Here is a 5,902-nt window from a genome sequence, read left to right on the forward strand (position 1 = left end):
GTCTCTGGTAGTCAAGCCTCACAATTCCTTCTTTATGTTACCGAGTTACAAAAAAAAAGGGTCACACAGCTGCTGTCTGGCTATAAAACTGTCCCTCTTGGTATTATAGATTTTCTCAGTTCCATGATCTATGAGGAGGCTCCAGCAAGGACGGGATGTATAAAGGTCCTACTCTATTCATTATCCAAAATTATATAAAAGGAAGACACATAATATATCACATAAAATAAACAAGTGTCTAGATAAACACAGACAGAACTGTATCTGAGTTCAGTAAAGCATTATTATAAGTATAATGCAAATAATGCCATAATGAAATAAACAGAATCTTCATTTGTAAGTAGCTGTATCATTTACTTGCAGAAGTCACACACTAGAAGCTGTTCTAATAAGCAGCATGGATGTACAGTAGACTGCTAATGAGTCTAGCACTTTTGTTAGAGAAGCAACATGTTTGTGGTGAGCTTACAACTAAATCCTTGTTTACTTTAACAGAGAAATGTCTTGGAGTAAATGAAAAGTATTTAGGAGTGAGGATTATAGATTTTTATTCCTAGTTGATAATCAGATTTATGTTTTTAGTTTAGTTAAATCCGTTGAATAAAATACTTTTTATAAATTACAGGTCCGTTGCCAGGACTAAGGGTCTGATTCAAAGATGGACGCAACTGCCATCGTGACTGCGATTCCACACATAACGAACTTGCGAAAATATGCTAATGATTTAGCTGATGTCTTGTGCATTGAGACGTCCACATCAGGCATCTTGCAACTTCTGCTTACGTACAAAAGCAGAAACATCGTCCACACATCGAACTTCTGAATAAGCCTATTCTGTCTAAGGCAGAACGGCTCTGGTATGACACCAGGCCCTCTGTAGCGAAGAATGAATTTACAGAGGCTCACTAGAACACGCCCAGAAAATAGTCCGGACATGCCTACGTTTTTCTAACCACACCCCATTACCTCCACCAACCGCTAACTACCTGTCAATCGTGAATAAATTATCTCTGTGACCACCATCTCCAATCCATCACTGCACGTGCGCAGTAGCAGAAAATTGCTCCACTGCGTGCAACATCTACATTATCTCCATTTCTCAATCAGGCCCTATATTACCAAATAGACAGTGGACATAGGTTTACACAATCTTAATGGTACCTCAGAGTTTTCTCTTTTTCACTTTATTTTTCTGAAAATTGTCTATTTGTTCTTCACTTCAACTATTTTTGTTGGTTCAACGTCACGGTAAAGGTGGAAAAAGGTTTAACATGATTTATCTTGAGTTCAGGCTATACATATCACAAACCTACAATTTCAATAAAGGTGTGTAGAATTTATATATCCACTGTAGTGCTTAATTTAGAGTTAAATGTAAAAATGTGACATTTACATGCATCCAAAAATGCGTCTGTACACATTTTTTGCTACTGTTAAATTTTGAGCTGTATATACTTTAAGAAAACATAAATATATGTATATGTCAAAACCTGTTGCAGGTCTATGAAGCATTGTTGATTTGCATGTGCATCCTTACTCTACTGAACCTACACTTGAAAGCCCCAGACTCACCTCTGCAAGCGCAAGTGAATGAATGTATAAAATATAAAGAGACGGATTCGGTGGTGGACACAATGTCAATGTCGAATGCAAAGTGAGTGACAGGTAGTCAGGGTATAGGGGAGGTAACTGGGGGTGGCTACAAAATTGCAGGCGTGTTGGGACCATTTTCTGAACAAGCCCTAGAGAGATTCTGCAAATTCATATGCAGCTACAGAGGCCCCGATGTCTTAGCTGAGATGCTCATTCTGAGACAGAATAGGGTTGCTTAGAGGTTTGATGTGCGATCATTGTTTCCTCTTTTGTGAGCAAGTGGCAGATGTGAGACACCAGAGGTGGGCGTTTCTGTGCACAAGACATCAACTAAATCATTAGCATATTTTCGTCCGTTGCATATGAAATCACAGTCGTGACAGGATTTGCATGCACCCCTGAATCAGGCCCAAAATGAAAATACATGGTGTAAATTGTGCACTTGTAAAGCGCTACACGTGCACAATTTTTAATTAAGGAGCCACAAAAACAATTCAATAGCAAAATTAAATGTGCATAAGATGCAGGGGCGTCTTTAGAGAGGAGGGGGCCTGTGTGCATTCCCCGTCCGGGGCCCCCTCCTCTCTTCCTGGCGGCCGGCAGCCGACTGATGCGGCTGGCCGGCCACCAGAGCATTAGTAGACTCTGGGCACTAAAGTGTGCCTAGAGTCTACTGCACATGCACAAAACGCCGGAAAAGTGGCCACGGCGGCCATTTTTCCAGCTTTTTGTACAGTGCTGATACCCGGCGTGGACCTCAGAGAGGTAAGTTTTAAATAATAGGGGTGCAGGGTGTGCGGTGTAGGCCCCCCCTGGACTAGCACACCCTGCACCCATTATAGATACACCCCTATTAAGATGTCTATCAAGGGCCACTACTTTGACATAAACATTGACACAACAATGACAAAGGGTACTAAAGGTGACTATACTATACATACTGTACAATTGGCCTGCTTCAGATAGAGCAAGTAACTGCACCTGGACAGACCATGTTGCAATGCAAGGGGAGCAAATACATAAATTTTTGCATGTGTGGGGTGTCGAAGTTGAATAATTGAGTGAGGCAAGTTCAGTTTAAAATTTAATCACAGCGACGCCATCTTGCGAATGGCCACAAGACTCCATTTTGGAAATGAGATCACAAGACACCATTTTGTGTGGTCAGCATTAATTCAAGTTATAACCCATTAACTAAGAACAGATGGCAATGTTTTTGTTAACACCAAGGGCAATGGAAAAAAACAGCTTTCTAAGTAGAAGTAAATAAGGAGAGACAATGGGTATTTTTACATACAAATTGGGAATCCCGGGATGCAGATAAAGTATAGTTGTGGCAATTGTAATATAATATCTACACAATTGGATTTGCCTGAATACTAGACAAGATGTCTCCTAATCCCATAGTTTGAGGTGATAATACATTTGCACTTCACACAAGTGTCTGTGAGAACAAAAGAGGTTTTGTTTTCCTTTGAACACAGCAGGTGGGGGCCTGCTGACAGAGGGCATGTGGAATTACAACCCTCAGCCATCCACACTGCTGGATGTTCACTTCGTGTATGAGAGATTATGCACTTAAATCTCACCCATTAATAACTAGCGTCCTTATATTAAACCCCGAATACCCACACACTACATATTCGCACACAAGGTTCCATTAGCATCAAAATGTATGATTCAAGAAGGTTCAGTTAGTTTAAATGCTAAGAAATAAAGATATTTGTTAACTAAGGAATTATACAAGATAAACATGTCATTCTTGGAGTTGTTCTGACGCATACTCTTTCCACAGTTTTCCGGTGCTATCGGTGAGGAGATCGCATTATGCATTCTCGAGTTATGGACCGCAGAACCTACAAGCAACCAAAATGTATATTTTAGATTCAACTGTTAGGATGTTACAGGAGGCGTTACCAGAAAGACCCCGGCTGTTAGAGGCAGGGAAAGTCTATTTGAAACAACCTGTTAAATGTGTCGTTACATATGCTCCTCCTCTGGGAACCAATGAGATCAGCAGGAAGTTTCCCCTTTGTCCTGTTTCAGTCTGGGGGGGAATAAATATATGTGTCCAAACACTGGTTTGCCAGTTCATGCTGAATTTTGGGTGAACTGAGGATATCTAGTCAGAAGTCTATCTCTGGGTCCGGAGGCGCAGCGTATGTATAACCGTACTTGGTCTGTATTATTTCCTTTTACGCCTAAATTATGTATGTATAGATTGCGTGTAACTGACTGTACTTTTACCTGAATAATACTTATGAGTTGGAACCACAAGATTCCACTCCTGTCTTTATTTGCGGTCATACTGCGTACGCAATTAGCGTTGTCTTAGAGGTTTTTAGGCAGGGTTTTGTCTTAGAGGTTCTAGGCAGGTGAATCTTAGAGGTTTATAGGCAGGAATGTATTAAAAGGTTTATTTACAAAGTTAACAGGGGGAATACTTGCTGCTTTTGCATGTAGCCTACACATGCAAGACAGCTTTATTTTTACACTGCAATTTCGAAGTTTAAGGGGTAAATTTACTAAAGTGCGGGTTTTTAGAAGTGGTGATGTTGCCTATAGCAACCAATCAGATTCTAACTATTATCTTCTAGAAGGTGCTAGTTAAATGTTAAGTAGACTCTGATTGGTTGCTATGGGCAACATCTCCACTTCTAAAAACTCTCACTTTAGTAAATATGCCCCTAAATCTCTGCACATTTTACATCTGCCCCACCTACAGTGCAGCATGGTTTTACCAAGGTGCACAGTTACTAGCTCTTTATTACTCTATTTCCAAATCTGAATCAAGCCCAATGATTTAGCTTGTAAAATTGGCAGAAAATTGGAACTGCTGCTAATCTCATCTGATTGGGATTTATCAGATATTTATTGGGATCAGAGGAATATGAAGTTGGATGATTCCAAACTAAGGGTGAGTGCAGTTATCATCGACCATACACATTGCATCCCATATTATCTGCCCCTTTGGACAACAACCTGAACAAGCAGCTTTCCTCCAAAACCAGATAGATAAAGTACTTTACCCTGTAATATGCACTGATTTACTATATCAAATATCTGTAAATAGCTGTGATATTTTTCTTTTACTATCATACTATATAAAAAAATATATTTTGTAAATACAATACATAGTAACATGGTTATTGCCCATAAATACAAAAACGTGTCATTAGTTACAGATGAGTGGCAAATGAAAAGTGGTTCATGGGAGAAAAAGGAAAGAAAACAGATGGGACAGGGGACATTGATAGACCTGCACACAAAGACGGGGAAAAGAGGCACATATGGGGAGACGGAGAAACAGGTACTCAAATAGATCAATACAAAGATGGTGACAGAAACACAAAGGGGGAACAGAGGTACATACAGTTGATGGGATAAACATGGGGGGAGTATGGCCATTGACAGCTGAATGGGGCTCGGGTACTGGGTGTTGTGTCACCAAATCTGGGCGGTGTGGCCATGTCCGCTTCCCAATAAAAGAGAATACTGTGCGTGGCACCGTGTGCTGCAAAGAAGGACATTTGTCCCCCATGCAGCTTACCCAGGCCCATCTAATAAGCCCGGGCATGGGAAGTCTGAACTCCCCTCTCGGTGCACCTGGGGTAGTGGAGGTAAAGTCATAGCATGCAATAGGATGAAAGATAATTGATATTACAGGCATGTCATACTCAGCTACTTAGTCCTTCTGGAATTTATCCAATGTAATCCAATGTGCAAAAAAAACCACCAACCACATAGGCCATGCAATGATTTAAAATCGGGTTTGGTATATTTAAAGCGGCACTACCATTGAGTGTAATGAACACCAAGTTTCACACTCAGGGGTAAATGTAACAGCCTGTGGACTGCAGGCATCGAAGGGTTCTGTGCGACACTGCCCGATGTTTCAAAGTAGCAGTAATTTAAAAGGCAAAATCAACCTGCTTTTACCTTTTTGAATGATTGCTACTTTAAGTAGCGCTTTAATCAGACACAACCAATCAAGACATGTCACAAGCACTTCTCTTTTTTAGTGATTTCTGTGTTGAGTTTGAAGTTAACACTTATTACATCTAGTGAATGAGGTTGGTACTGATAGTCATCGCAACCACACAAGACATCTGTAGTTCACTTTACCATAGCGAACTCAATATTAAAAGAGCAGCAAAGTTTCATTAGTAAAGGAGCCAGTTGCACTAGTCAACCATGTTACTATGTACAATATATCTTCAAAGCTCCTGACGTTAAGGGTAATGCCATATCTCCATAATTAACTGCCACCCCCAAATTATATATTGAAGCTCAATATAAATTTATCAAA

Source organism: Taudactylus pleione, unplaced genomic scaffold, assembly GCF_031769625.1.
Source record: "Taudactylus pleione unplaced genomic scaffold, aTauple2 ptg000121l, whole genome shotgun sequence".
Lineage (NCBI taxonomy): Eukaryota > Metazoa > Chordata > Amphibia > Anura > Myobatrachidae > Taudactylus > Taudactylus pleione.